This window comes from Phyllostomus hastatus, unplaced genomic scaffold, assembly GCF_019186645.2.
Source record: "Phyllostomus hastatus isolate PE091 unplaced genomic scaffold, TTU_PhHast_1.1 phas_scaffold_585, whole genome shotgun sequence".
Taxonomy (NCBI): domain Eukaryota; kingdom Metazoa; phylum Chordata; class Mammalia; order Chiroptera; family Phyllostomidae; genus Phyllostomus; species Phyllostomus hastatus.
Window position 1 is genome coordinate 14,844,421 of NW_025334037.1, and position 14,400 is coordinate 14,858,820.

Consider the following 14,400-nt stretch of genomic DNA (forward strand, 5'->3'; position numbering starts at 1 on the left):
TTTTCCTCTGCTGCTGCTGCAGGGTCTTCCGGGGGCTCCCAGAGACACTTGAGAGCCTGCATCCTCCCAGTCGAGGAGCCTTGGGCTGCCTCTGCTATGCAGGATAGGGGGCAGTTAATGTTTCTCCCACTGGCTTCATCTGATTGTTAAGGTCAGATGTGGTTTTTATGGAGCACAGCTAATATAAATATGTTTAAATTATTCATGCTTTAGAAAATTTTCTTTCAGCTTTACATGGCATTAACTCTTTAGTTAATGCCATGTAAATTATTCCAATTGTCAAGTTTAGGAAAATTTTTTTTTTATCAAGACGTAAGATTTGGATGGAGTTTCCACGGACCAGTTTCTGGCAATATACATTCCAAACCTTGTTTCTCCTCCACTCTCCACATACTTCTGGTGTTCAACGTCACAGGAAACATTCATATCACCATATAACCTCTGGCCTTGAACCTTCATGTCATGATACCAGGTGAGTCAGCACAGAAAGCAATAGAATTATTTCTGGAAGCTACTTCTACACCAGGATGGCTAATCATAACTATATAGGAAGGTGACCTTGATCCACATGAATACATACCACCAAACCCAAGTTCATTATGTCCCCAGTTCAACTTCCCTCTAGGATCTTCAAAATGTCTATGGGCATACCAACACCACTCGGCATGCGCAAAGTGTGAGAGCTGGGGTGTTGTGGGGGAAAGGATGGTCTTAACTAAGTGCAACTGAGTGTAGCATTACAGATCTTAAAAGGCATAAAACCACTGGAACATGTTACTACAGTTCTCCCCAGACAGTTGGAAGGGACTGATGCAAACAAGCTATAAAGCTTAAGCCTCATTCCCTTCACAATGTTCTTCTACCTTGCGTGTTAGGTGTATGAACTTCTTATTCCTTGTGGACCATTCTTCTTTGTGTTCATAGTGTCTTTAAGGTGCCAAAATATTTTCTGTTTTACTTTATTTCTGTACTAGATGGCCTTCCCAGTTTGCTGAGATCAGCCATTAGCCGTTTAATTATTATTTAAGTAATTAACCCCTGCTGCTCTTTACCCTAATGCATATTACAGATTGTTGCCTGTGGGAGAAATAGCCATTTGAAGAGTTCTGCACTTGTGACTTACAATTTGGGACTTAGATTTGGAATTAAGCTTTGTTACTTCTGACCATGGTGTCTTAATATTTATGGTGCGTCTTTTCTGGTTGTTCAATAATTTAGACCTTATTTACCTTATTGCCAGCTGCTCAGGAAGGTAACTGCTCAAATCTTTAATGTCCCCTTATGATTTCCTGAAGTGAATTTCACGCACAACACACGAGGCCTATTTAGGTCTCGTAATCCCAAACAGTCTCCAAATTTGGTGAAAATATGGCCAGCTATTGTCATGTGATGTACTTACAAATAGACCAAAACACTCTTTTATTTATATGGTTTCAAGCTGTACATTATTTCCTACAGGATATGAGGCACTTTATGGTTATAGACCTTTTTTTAATGTTTTCTCTTACAGAAAGAAAAAAAAACTAGAAAAAATAAAACTCAGAGGAGAAAGAAATGTGGTACAGAATGGTTGAAAGGTAGAGTTTATACATAGAAAAGCAGGCACACAAGTGTGGTGACCGCATCTGGGTTAATAAACCAACTCTGAGCTTCTTTGTGGAAAAAATAAATAAATAAATAAATAAATAAATAAAAAGGGAACTCTGACAAGTTACAAGGTACACACTGTTCAGCAGATCAAACCATTGCTATTCTTCAGAAGCTCAGCTTTTCCTGCTTCTGAGATGGGGCCCAGGATATAGTTCATTCACTGTTTAAGTCCCATATGGTACCTGATACTTAGTAAATATTAATAAATATTTGTTGGGACAATGAATAAATAGATAAGAGAAATCAATGTTTGCTTCCTCTAATAAGTTGAAAATTATTTGAAGGCCCATTCTGTGCCTCATGCATCTTCATATTCCCCCAAATACTTACTATGTTTCATTCATTCAACAAGCATTGATTAAGGGCCTATTGTATGCCAGGCAGTGTTCTAAGCTCTAGGAATATTGTAGAGAACAAAACATTATAATGAAGGTGAACAAACAATAAATGAAATAATTTATGTGTATATACGAATATTTATATAGTACATTAGGTAGTGACTGATCCTTCCATACAGTGAGCACATGTTTGAATTTTGCATGAGCTCCAAAAGGAGCCCAACCCCTTAGAAAACCCTGGAGAGTCTTCTAACCAAGGCCTCACAATTGTGATGCAATGACTAAGTTTGTAGAATGGCTTCACTGGAGGCCTTGGAATGGTCCCTGGATTTTGTGCCCTTTAATAATGGCTGGGATGTCTTTTAAAAATTCTGAATCAGAAGGCTCTGGGCTAAGATACCTTGGAGTCCAGGAACTCTCCTGGGAAACCCTGTCTTCAGATGGAATAGTGGGAGCCTAAGCTGAGGCTATCTTTAGAAACAGGATCTCTTTGGGGCCCATTTATAGCCCTAAGCCATTCTGCTTCCTACTAAGGGAACTCCCAGGATGGGGCCACCCTACCCAGCCAAATGCCCAGGGTCAAACACAGTCATTGGCCCCTGAAGAATGTTTTCTCTCCTCTCTTTTGGCTCTTCTTCAGTGTACAGGGACTCTTTGGCATCCCCCTTATCTGCGGCGCCAAGAAGACTAAGAGTCCCTTGACAGCAGGGCCTGGTAGGGTGTGCACTGGAGGTGGCCTGATGGCCGGGGCCCATTAACCTCCTCTCCTAGCTCCTTGTTTTACAAGCGGTCATCGCCACCTTGCCGCCCAGTCACAAGCCAGTAGCAGCTTTATAGCCTGTTTACAGAAAATGGCTCAGCACTTAGGCATTTTCTGGTGTCTCAGGGTTCAAAGTGAAATTAATTTCCATTACCTCCCATAATAAATCACCTCCCCCAACACGTGTGTGAAATTCCATTCGGGAGACTCAAAAGTCATGCTGGAGCTCCACAGAAAAGCCTACACACTTCAGCTTACACTTAGTTAATTTCTCTGTTTAGGATAGAGTTGATGGGCCCCTGCAGACAGTTAGGTCCCATGAGAGCCAATGGGACAGAAAACAGCCCTAAAAGACACAGACCGGAAACCAGCCTGAAGATGCTGGGTTTATGTAGAGAAGGGGGACTCCTTTTTCTCTTGGAGCACTTTTTGGTGGCCCCTTCCTCTCCCTCCATGGACGTTCTTATCACAGGCACAGCAGCATGGAATCCGATAGCATGGTAGGGACAGCTGTGGACCCCTGCTTGACACTGTCATCTGGATCTTGTGGGGAACATTCTGAAGCCTTTGTGGGGATGTGTGTGGCTAGTCATCCTGATTCTCAATCATTTTATAAAAGAAACTGCTGAACGATCCTAAGTGTGGCAAGTAGCTGGATAATGAAGAAAGAAAATAGCAAGGTACGGCGTCACTGAGACAAACCCACGGAAGCTGAAAGGATGGTGAGCGTGACTCACACTTAGCAAATCATGGCTGAGGAATTTAAGCCAGAGAAGCCAAGGGAGAGGGAAAAAGACAGGCCCAGAATCTTCCAGCTGGAAGGAATCTCACAGAGCGCTGACTCCAATCCCCAAAGTTAGAGACGGGGACAAAGAAAAACAGACAGGAAGTTATAGTAGTAACCAGTACTGTTTATTGAGTCCCCAGTGTTTTTACAAGGTACTAACATGTAACATTTGCATCAGATAAACCACAGAAATGCTGTTTTTTAAAATTTTTTAATTTTTAAGAAGAGGTTTAGATTTCTAGAAAAATTTTTCTAGAAAAATTACGGAGAGTCCCCATATACCCCACACGCAGTTTCCCTTCTTTTTAACATTTGTCATTAGTAGGGTGCCTTTGTTATAATACTTGAACCAACAATGATATATTGTTATTAACTAAAGTCCATATTTTATTCAGATTTCAGTTTTGAGGAATTGTGATCAGGTATTTTTTTTTGGATGCCCACCTATTGAAATTTATCTGATCTTTCTTCTCTTGATTAGACAGGAGTTATAGTTTTTTTTCTAAGGACTGAGATAGGTATTTTTATTCTCAATTGCACATGATAAAACAAAGCCTCAGTGGAATAAGGGGAATTACCTGACTCAAGGCACCAGAGAGGGATGGAGTCAGGTTTGGAACCCAAGTCTTTCTGAATGCAGAGATCAGAGTTTTTGACCATCACACTGCTTTCCCATAACCCAATGAGTTGGAAGGCCAACTGGGAGTTAATATCTGAGACCCAACTGATGTTCTTTCACAGAGATGGATGGATGGGTGGACGGACAATGGATGAGTGGATGGATGGATGATGGATGGAGTGATAGGAAGGCAGATAGATAGGTGGTAGACATTTCATAGTTGCTTTCTTGATGACATAAGTAACATAGTCTCCACATAAATACTCAAGCACTATAAACATGTAGGAAGTGCTTTGTAAGCCTTCTAAAATAATTGCTATTGTTAGGTATAGAGCCCCGTATTTTTCTATGCTTATACCAGAATTTATGTTAATGTAATTGTTTTTTTGAAAATGCAAGCACCTTTCACTCAATTTTTCTGTGTACCTAAACTGCTCCAAAAAGAAGCTCTATTAAAAATGGAAGCATCTTACACATATTGTTCTGCAATTTTTAAAAAACAATATACCATACAATTTTATGAATTAATACATTTTTAGCTTGATATCAAAATTTCTATGCACTTTTAAGTAATTGGTGGCTTATAATTAACATTGGGTTTCTCAATGTATTGCTGGAGCTCTTTCCATTAACATGGTAGATATAAAACTTCAGTAGGTGTGGGTGTCATTCAGGCAGCTTCTTACAATGCATATTTTTAGGCACCAAGGCATTATTCTTATTCAAAAATGATCTGGAGTAGAACCCAGAAATTTAGATTTTTAAAATAAGCACAACTTTTTCCTCCATGGGATTATAGATAGGTGCAAGTGATTTTGAGACCACACTTTGTAAAAAAAAAAATTAATCTACCTGTTTGTATCTTGGCAGCATGGCTTTCCTCAGTTTGGAAAAAAGAAATTCATTCTGATGTCCAAACTTCAGAAACTTCAATTGATTGGCTAGACTTAGATAAATCCAACTTTGAAAAATAAATAGACTTGATTTAATGACTAAATAGATTTATGGCATGCGTTGGGGGCAGGTGTGCCTGGGCACTTCACATGTATTATCTCAGCATGCTCATATGTCTTCATGTGTACTATCACATGTTCTGTCATCAGCAAGCTGAGGGGTAAGCTGTCAACCAGCTGTCAACCAGCAAGCTGGTTGTCTCCAACCAGCTGTCTTGTGGCATTCTATGGACGAATCACTTGAGTCTCAGAGGGACTTGTTAAGGTCACATGGGTGGTTGTACAGGAGCAAGGACTTCATCCAGGCTGACTTTGAGTTGGGTATCATTATCTATTTACTGAAATGACTTGACAGGCTCAAGTAACAAGCTTATAAGAGGAGAAATGGCCCCGTTCAGTGCTGCCAAGACTTTCACTTTCTGCAGAAGGCATTTTCCACATGGTGGGAAATCTATCCATTAGTAGCTCCAACCTTGCATTCATTAGTGTGGCCTGGGTGGAGGGATGCTCTTCCATCTAATTTGAGTATGAACAATGATCCCAAGGTATTTCCTGGATTCTGATTGGTCCACTTTGGATACACACTAATATCTAGATATACCTCATTGCCAAGGGGATAGGGACTACAACTAGCCAGACCTGGGCCATATGCCTAACAATGAAGCCCCATTGGAATCACAGGTAGAAGAGCAGATGCAGATTCTTAAAGTACTGGGTGGGGGCTGGACACAGTTACTATAATAAAGGGAAAGGGTTCTCCTACAATAAAAAAAAAAGCCAGTTAGGTTATTCTCCCAGACATTTTCCAAAGTAATTTACTATGGACATTTCTTTTTTTTCCTTGTATATAAATATCAATTCACTTAGAACTAGAGTTTCACAGAACTCACTGAAGGAAATGCTGTACTATTCAACTCATCAGCAAGTTCTCCTTTATTAGCAATTACTGATAGACTTCAGCCAAGTCAAATGATTATGATTTTTAATAGGCTGAGGCCCAAATAGAAGTGTTTTATTGCAGGAAATAAGATTCCATAACCAACTTCACCACATCAGAGCGCTCCAACTCTATCAAACAGAATGACTCCTTTCTATAAACACTAGTTTGTACTATTCCCTTTTCCATTCTAAGATGAAATTTGTAGATAATGTAGTCTACTTATACCTAAAATTTTGAAAAAGAAATGCTTTAAGTACAACATAATGGAAATAAAAACATTTTAATATAAATTAACATCTAAGACAATATGTAAATGTTTAACTACAACTATACTAGAACATGTACTAATGGCCCACATGTACTAAAGAAATCAGACATGTGCATTTATACATAGAATCTCTAGGGACATGACAGGTACAAATGCAGAATGGTAAGGAGGTGGAACATTGCTAATGCAAGTACCCTGAGTGGTGTTGCCATCAATGATGTGATATTTTCAAAGGGGGAATTATACAGAGTAAAGGATAGTTTTCTATTTTTACGTGATAGATACTTTGCTGGGAAATTCAGTGCATACTTTGTGTTAATATGTAAATTTTAGTTCAATGCTTAAACTCTAACAGTTATAAATAGGTTGTTTGTTGGATTTGCCTATATTTCAGCCTAGTGGGACATTCCAAAGTCATTCAGGGAAGGGAACAATTCTTCACACATGGGACAACCCACATAATATCCATGACTTCTGGAATCCCTGGTCACAGTCCACTAAAAGCCAGTAGAGCCCCTGCTACACCAGTAATTTGACAAGCAAAACACTCCCATAAATTTCCCAAATGCCCCCCATGTTGCAGAACTGCCCCCATTGAGAGTCACTGAGATACAAATTATCTTTTGGGTTGTAATCAAAGTTCTCAGGTTTCAAAAAGAAAATTTGAAACAGAAAATTCAGTGTTTCAACAACATGTATCCCAAACTTTCATGAGGAGAGCAATGGATGGGGCATATTTAGGCCATTTTCTTCTCTTTGAGAAACAAGTTACTGTGTAGTTAAATCTAGTGCCCCATGGATAACATTGGCACTCCATTTTTCTCTACAAAATCCTCATTTTCTCAGTGACATAGAAACACACAAAAAACAGGTTAGGAATCATTAGGTATTGCTAAATTCCTACCCATAAGGCCTGGTGCAAAGTATATTGTATTTCTTATCTCTTTACATGAAGCTCGTAATGGAGACATAAATTTCCCTTCTGTGGTGAGGTTATGGAGGGTATTAGATCTGATGAGTCAGCCTGATGCCAGACCTTGTACTGTTCTTCTCTGTCTTCAAGCACAGCAGCAGAGCTAGCAGCTAACGCGGAGGATAAGCCCAGGGTTCAAATCTTCCATCACTTACTGCTGTGTGAAATTGGGCAAGTTGTTTAATTTCTGTGTGCCTCACTTTACAACTGGGAATGATAATAGTATTTATTTTCAGAGGGTCACTATTAATATTAAATGGGTTAAAACACTTAAAAATGTGCCTGGTAACCCTCCTCTTCTTGGCGGAGGTAGGGCATGTGGTCCCAGTCCCTATGAGGTACGGAGGCAGAGGGAAAGGGTTCTGGCCCCACTTGGCATCAGGTCTTCGGTGCCGACGGTTTCCAGTCCGCGGTTCTATCCTCAAGAGCCGCGACACTGGTAAAAAAAAAGTATGTGCCTGGTATATAGTAGTTTCATGATTATTGGCTGTAATAATAGTCATCAGTTCTTCTTCAGCTGCCTGAGGCAGTGTTGAAATTTCTGCCGCTGGGTCTAAGTTTATCTACAAAGGTCCACATTTCCTCCTTTGTTTGGGGTTATGCCTGTCATCACACCCATTGCAGAGCATGCGCTGGGCATTTCATAGTTCTGATGCAGCCTCTGTCTTTCCCATCCCTGGACCCCACTTTAATCTTAGGGAATTTCAGGGGAAAAGGGGAAGGGTTTACAGGAACAAGTATAAAGGACACATGGACAAAAACGGGGGGGTGGAAATGGGAGGGAGGTGGGGAGGACTTGGGGTGGGGGGTGGGCTGGGATGGGAGTAAAAGACAGAGAACTGTATTTGAACAACACTTAAAATAAAATTTTTAAAAATATATATGTATATACATACATATATGTGTGTATATCTGTATATCTATATATATGCTTGCTCTAAGAAGATACATGAATTCTTAGCTCTTCCTCGAACTTGCTGGGTGACCTTGGGTAAGTTTCCTCAATTCCCCAGGCCTCCACTGGTGCCTTTGTAAGCCGATGACCTCCAAGATGCCTTCAGGCATCATTCTTTCCTCTACCCCATCCCCACCTGGATGAGAAAAAGAGACTTTCCTTGTTAGAAGTTTTGGTGGGTTTTATTTATTCAGCATTGGTTTTTTTTAAATGGCTTCAGCTACTCTCAGAAGTCAGTGTTTATCAGCCTATTAATTTTGATCCCCCCGGCCATTGAGATGACAGCTAGGAATGTGGTGATGCACCTGCTCCACATGGAAACCAGGCACTCTAACAGTCTGCCCGACTGAGGCATTCAGTGATTATCTTTTTTATGTGTGCTGCACTCTGCCCTTTACACACACACACACAAATTTGTCAATCATTAGAGCCATCATATGAGGAAAAAATTCAGAGATAATCATCCCAATTTTGCAGATGAGAAAACTAAGCCACAGGGAGGTTATGCAAGTTGTATATGACCCCTGGGTCAGATTTAGGTCTGCTATCCCCTAGTCCAGCAATTTGCAATTGATGTGCTGCTAGAATTTTTAAAACATGCATTACCTGACTGTTTAATCAGGGGTACTGACCTCTTTTCCTTTAGATTGTCAAATTAAAAAGTGATAACAGCCAACATGACAATAGCCATCCAGTGTGAATGAATCAAAATTATACCTCTTCTGTCAGATTTGTAAAAAATAATATTTTTTGGTGTACTGCAGAATTTTAGTAATTAGTTTGTGTGCCGTGAGATGAAAAAGGTTGAAAATCGCTGTCCTAGTCTAATGCTCTTTGCACCAGTGATAACAAGCACACAGAGAGCTCCACAATCAAATATATCTCAGATATATTACATCACTCAATCTTCACAATAGCCTTAGGAAATAGGTATTATCACCCCATCTCATAAACAAACTCAGAGCCTTACTAGACTTAAAATTCCCCTTGGGCAGGGACCGCATCACATTTTTCAGTGAACTCACCCAAAGTAACCTAGATTGAAAGGGGCAGAGTTGAGGCCACAGCCAGATCGTCTCTCTGTTCAACATATACTCACAGGATCCCAGTGCTGAGACAGTAAGTCTCTTCCTGTGTGTGCGGTGGGCTCTGGGAAAGAAAGGGGCTCCTTCAGTGAGGAAGAGGAAGAGGAAGAGGAAGGAGAAGACCTGGTTTCATCCGTCACTACTTATATGCATCAGCTCCTCCAGAAATGCTACCCCTGGAGCTCCTGAAGGAATGGATTCATCCAGTTTTTATATTTTAATTTACGCATTAGTGAGAGAACATATATTCTCTCTTGTTAAGATTTGGGGCTAGGACAACCTATCAGGGATAACTTGGGGTTAAAGCAACACTAACATGTCATCTGAATTCCAAGATCCAGGCTGGACTGAAGACAATTCTTGACACTGGCTGGAGATGGGCCTTAGTTTAGGCTGATTGCCATTATAGTGGACCTTGCTTTTTTAATTTAATTAATTCCACAAGGCTGTTTAAGAAGTGATTTGTTTGAAAACTGAATTGTTTTTTTCCCCCATTAGAAATACAGGTATCAGCATGGAAGGGTTGTTGGCTCTAGAACCAAAGTTTTGTTTGACAACTGAGACATTTTTTTCTGTGAATAACTTGGTCAAGAAATGAACTGTTTGAGATGGGAGACTTTCAAGAACCAAGGTCTGACTCTGAATTCAACAAATCCCCCTTTAGGTGCTGCATTAAGCACTGACAATACAAAAATGAGGAAGACCATCCCTGCCCTCCACCTAACAGGGGAGGCGGATGGGAAAAATGCAAAGAATTGAAGGGTGCACACCATGCAGGCTCTGGAGTCAGAACCACGGATGCGATCCCTGGTCCAGCCTTCACTGTACGATGTTGGACAAATTTCTGAACACAGTTATTTCACCTGTGAAGGGGGAGGCATGCTATTGGTCCTACGTTGCATATTATTGTTGCAAGGATTAAATGACTTAATACATGTGAAGTGTTTAGAACAGTCTATTACACAAGGTAAGTGCTACCATAAAACCATTATAAGACAAAGTGAGAAGCACAGTAACAGAGATAAATCCAAGGCATTGAAGAGGAAACAGTTAATTCTTTCCAAGGTAGTGGGGATCAGGAATGGCTTCTTAGATTTGGGAGGATGTCTAGGATTCTTCCTAGGAGATGATAGAGGGGGAGCAGATGGAACACTTAGTAAGTACTACGAGGATAAACAACTACCATCTGTTGAGTGCTTACTGTTTGCATGCCCCATGCTAGTACCTGACATAGGTTATCTCATTTAATCCTCTTACTAAAAATTTGTGAAATTGGTACTATTATTAGGACCATTGGACAGATGAGAAAATAGAGACCCAGAGAAGTTAAATAATCCACCCAAGTTTATGTGCCTAGCACAGACAGAAGTAGGGCTTAATTAATAATGACTGATGTCAGAATAAACTTATGAAACCGTCAAGCTACGTTTTAGTGCTTCTCTGTCCCACGAACAAGTATTGAAAGCAACTTTCTCCATTTCAGCGCTCGACCATTTAGAACCTGAGATCCAGCCATTTGTAGAGCTTGTCCATCAGACTGTCTACATGCACAGCTTGTCTCATGGGCTGACAACTAGATGCTGAGTGCTGGGGTAGGAGGGGACAGCTATGAAGGCGGGAGCTTTCAGAGGACAAGATGGGAGCCCCCCAGCTTTTCTCCCAGCCCCTGCTGCAGGCACCACCCGCCTTCCTCCCTTTCTCTGTGCGTCCCTGTGACGCCTGATGAAATTAAACCTGCCCCAACAGGAGCAAACTCTGGGCATCTGGTTCTCTGGCACTTTTAGTCTAATTGCTGCCCAATGAATATAATAGCTCCCTGACTATCTTTTCAGCAACACCGGCTTCTGAAGCCATTCAGAAAGGGCTGAACACCAGTAACACTCACCCTTCTGTCTGAGGGCTGAAATCCAATATCAGCCAGAGGGTCCTAGTTTACAACTAGGTTTTCATCTCAACAAGGTCCCTCAGTCTCAGGTTTACTGTCCAGTCGCTAGACAGGAGCAATCTGTGACATCCCCCTAACCTCTCTCCTGCTTCTCACGTCCCAGGGCTGCTAAACCCAGGATAGGATCACAGGATTACTTTTCAGGCCGAGAACAGGAGCTGCAAACTTCAGTTGAAACCCATTTTGCCGAGCAGCCACCTATTGACCTTGAAGAGGCAACTGGCTCAAATTGTATGGAGTTCAAGTTTGCAGACCAGGTGGAGGCTTTGGTGAATTAGACCTGCTAATGTAGTTGGCAGGTGTGGATCCAACATTGGAACGTGCCCACATGTATCACCTTGTCTTCACCCAAGTTCAGACAAGGAGCCAAGAGCAAGCCCGGCTCCTAATAACTCAATCTTAGGTACCTCAGTGTTTTAATTATCTATTGCAGGGAAACAAAACAGGCCACTTCACAATGTAGTGGCTTAAATCAAATTATGGCTGGGACTGAAGTCATCTGCAATATCCAAGATAACTCACTCCCGTGGCTGGCACCTTGGCAGACACAACTGGAACACTGAGCTCAGCTGGGACCCTAAGGCACATAGGCCCATCTCTCCATATAGTCTTGGGTTCTCACCCTGTCTGCACAGAGTTTCCATATACTCCTTCAGCTGTATAGCTCAGCTTTCATGCAGTGGCCAGGGCCCCCCAAAGTAGAAACTGTCGGTCCTTAAAGCTTAGGTACAAAAAGGGCAGTGTCATTTCTACTGCGTTCCACTGGTTAAAGTCATAAAGGCCAAACCCATATTCAACGAGGGATTTTACAAGAGTTGTGAATATTGCAGGAGCAGCTTGGTGGAAGCCGTCATTGGAGAGTAGCTATTACACTTGGTTATGCATCTTGTTTATGATATAAAAAAGAACAAACCATATTCGCTTATGCAACCATACTTTCATCTTATAGAGATACCATTTGTTTTGTGCTTACCATAGGTGAGGCACTATGCTAAGTGGTTCATATCATTGTCTCTTTCAGATTTACAAAACCGGGGTACTGGTACTACCATGTTACAACTGAACAAACTAAGGTTCAGAGAGGCTGAGTAATCTTTCCTAAGTTATTCAGTTGGTAAGCTAGGATTAAATCAAATATTTATTTACCTGCAAAAATCTTTTCTTACTTTAAAATATATACAGACAAAAGTCACAGCATTGTCACTTTTTGTCATTCTACTACAGTAAAAAGCAGGCCACACTTGCCCAGGCTGAGACTGTTGGTGTTTTGTCCAAGAGCCCAAGGATGTTGAGGAAAAATGTGGCTGTATTCTCAGGAGCTCTTTGCTCCAAGCTGGTTGGGCATCCCACCCTGGAGTTCCACCAGCCTCTGCTTATATGCTTTAGAGGAACTCGGGCCCTGGGCAGAAGGCTTTTGATTTCACTCACCTCATTCCTGCTGTGGCAGACCTGAATCTAGGAACTCAGTGACCTGATTCATTGCTCAGTTTTCTGTCTCAATCCCCAATCCCTTTGCCTGGCTCCTACTATTGGCCTTCCTGGAGGCTGAGGGTATAATAGTTAAGACATGGGCATACTCATATCCTAGTTAGTAAAGAGGTAGTAACTGTAAAGAATGGGGTAAGTCCACAATGCTATGGAGGGTTGTAGGATGAGCACATAGTTGCATGAATCAGCCAGGGTAGATCGTGTTATGCAGTGGTAAAAAAAATGCAAATTCCAATGGCTTAAGACAACAAGGGTTTGTTTCTCACCCACGCTACAGGTCTACTGCAAGCTGACAAGGGACCTAAGCTAATGGAGCAACCATAATGACAGAGGGAATACAGCTTAGGAGGATCTTGAACTATCCATGAAATGCTATAGCCTAGAAGTGAGATGTTACTTCAGATCACAATTTAGCCAAATCCATTCACAGCCCCACCCATCTGGAATGAGTTCCCACATTTAGTACTCCTATGTGCATAGGAAATGATGTCTAAGCTGAGACCAAAGGGATGATTAGGGGTGAAGTAGAGTAAAGTATGGCTATTTAGGAAGGGAAAAGAGCAGGAACAAAAGCTTGGAGGCAAAAGAGCGAATATGATTTTGGAGGACATAAACTTGGAGGATGAAGGGTGGGGTGGTGCAGAAAAAGAGGATCCTTGGTCAACACTGTAGGATTTAAAACATCATAGATATTTCCCATGTGAAAAGCAGCCATACAATGAGCTGGTTAATGATCTGTGCATTCATTCATTCACTTCTTTACTTTGCATGTGTGTTTCTTCCAGTCATGTTTTAGCTCAAAGAATTTTAGTTGCTTTCCAGTATTCCTTCAATTATTTGGTCATGGTCACTGTGTGGACAGATGGCTATGAAAGTACTTTCTTAGCAATGTTATCTTTGCTAACTCATTGACTTTATTATGGTGCTTTATCCAACAAAAGACTTTAGAAAAATGTTCTAACTTCCATTAGTCATAAAGAAATCCTTACATTTCAAGAAGGTAGGAGAGAGGAGTGTTGTTTCTGAGTGAGTGAACACTTCAAATATCTGCAGAGTAGGCCTTATGCCATCTCATATGCAGATGTGAGTAATGGAATTCATCTGAGCAGGAATGACGAAGCTATGACTTTCTCCTTATCAGCGTATGGGGCCTAACAAGTAATTTCCATAGGCTTGTGTCAGAGCTAAATGTTCCAGAAAGCAGTATTTCACTGAAGGAGGTTAATGCATTTACTTACGTTTCTCTTAATTAGATATTAACTGAGCATGTACTATATACCAGAGCTAGGAACCAAAGCTATAGTAGTGAACACCACAAAGCCGCTGCCCACATGGAGTTGACTACCTCATCAGGGAGACAGACAATGAACAAGTGAATACATAATACATCAGATAAGTGTTACAGATAAAAATAAACTAGGGTAAGAAACATAAATGGTTAAGGAAAGCCTTGCAGAAAGGAAGGATAACATGTGGGAGAACAAATAAGGAAAGGCAAAGAAAAAGCAAGAGCAAAAAGCTTTAAAGTAGATCACCCTTGAAATGCTCACAGAACCACAGAGGGGGATATGTCTAGAGAGATGTTAGCCTTGAGGAAAGAAGTCAGAGATGTTGTCTGAGCAATGGGAGAGGGAGACAG

The 14,400-nt window shown here is 41.1% G+C and overlaps 1 non-coding gene across 1 annotated transcript; it reads left to right on the top strand.

Moving 5' to 3' along the window:
• The first annotated feature begins 7,578 nt into the window (after nt 1-7,578).
• On the top strand, nt 7,579-7,727 carry LOC123810255. Its single transcript, XR_006784218.1, has one exon. It is a non-coding gene; the product is annotated as a small nucleolar RNA SNORA57 (small nucleolar RNA).
• Nucleotides 7,728-14,400: the final 6,673 nt, after the last annotated feature.